This window comes from Tachypleus tridentatus, chromosome 2, assembly GCF_004210375.1.
Source record: "Tachypleus tridentatus isolate NWPU-2018 chromosome 2, ASM421037v1, whole genome shotgun sequence".
In the NCBI taxonomy this organism is placed as follows: Eukaryota; Metazoa; Arthropoda; class Merostomata; order Xiphosura; family Limulidae; genus Tachypleus; species Tachypleus tridentatus.
The window spans coordinates 139,640,357-139,641,747 of NC_134826.1; positions in this window are offsets into that span (position 1 = coordinate 139,640,357).

The following is a 1,391-nucleotide window of genomic DNA, read 5'->3' on the forward strand; positions in this document are numbered from 1 at the left end:
ATACATTTGTTTATATGACACCTTGATTTTCTTTATACAAAATATTCATTTATTTGTGTATACACATTTGTTTATACGACACCTTGATTTTTTCTTTAAAACAAAATATGACACATTTATTTGTATTACACATTTGTTTATACGCAACCTTTGATTTTCTTTAAAACAAAATATGACACATTTATTTGTATTACACATTTGTTTATACGACACCTTGATTTTCTTTAAAACAAAATATGACACATTTATTTGTATTACACATTTGTTTATACGACACCTTGATTTTCTTTAAAACACAATTTATACATTTGTTTATACACATTTGATTTGATTTAATTAAAACAAATATGACACATTTATTTTATTACATTTGTTTATACGACCTTGATTTTCTTTAAAACAAATATGACACATTTATTTGTATTACACATTTGTTTATACGACACCTTGATTTTCTTTAAAAACAAAATATGACACATTTATTTGTATTACACATTTGTTTATGCGACACCTTGATTTTCTTTAAAACAAAATATGACACATTTATTTGTATTACACATTTGTTTATACGACACCTTGATTTTCTTATGTAATAAAATATGACACATTTATTTGTATTACACATTTGTTTATACGACACCTTGATTTTCATTAAAACAAAATATGACACATTTATTTGTATTACACATTTGTTTATACGACACGATTTTCTTTAAAACAAATATGACATTTATTTGTATTACATTTGTTTATACGACACCTTGATTTTCTTTAAAACAAAATATGACACATTTATTTGTATTACACATTTGTTTATACGACACCTTGATTTTCTTTAAAACAAAATATGACACATTTATTTGTATTACACATTTGTTTATACGACACCTTTGATTTTCTTTAAAACAAATATGACACATTGTTTGTATTACATTTGTTTATACGACACCTTGATTTTCTTTAAAACAAAATATGACACATTTATGTTGTATTACACATTTATTTGTACATTACATTTGTTTATACGACACCTTGATTTTCTTTGAAACAAAATATGACACATTTATTTGTATTACACATTTGTTTATACGACACCTTGATTTTCTTTAAAACAAAATATGACACATTTACGTTTTTTGTATTACACATAATTGTTTATACGACACCTTGATTTTCTTTAAAACAAAATATGACACATTTATTTGTATTACACATTTGTTTATACGACACCTTGATTTTCTTTAAAACAAAATATGACACATTTATTTGTATTACACATTTGTTTATACGACACCTTGATTTTCTTTAAAAACAAAATATGATACACATTTATTTGTATTACACTTGATTTTGTTTATACGACACCTTGATTTTCTTTAAAATAAAAAATT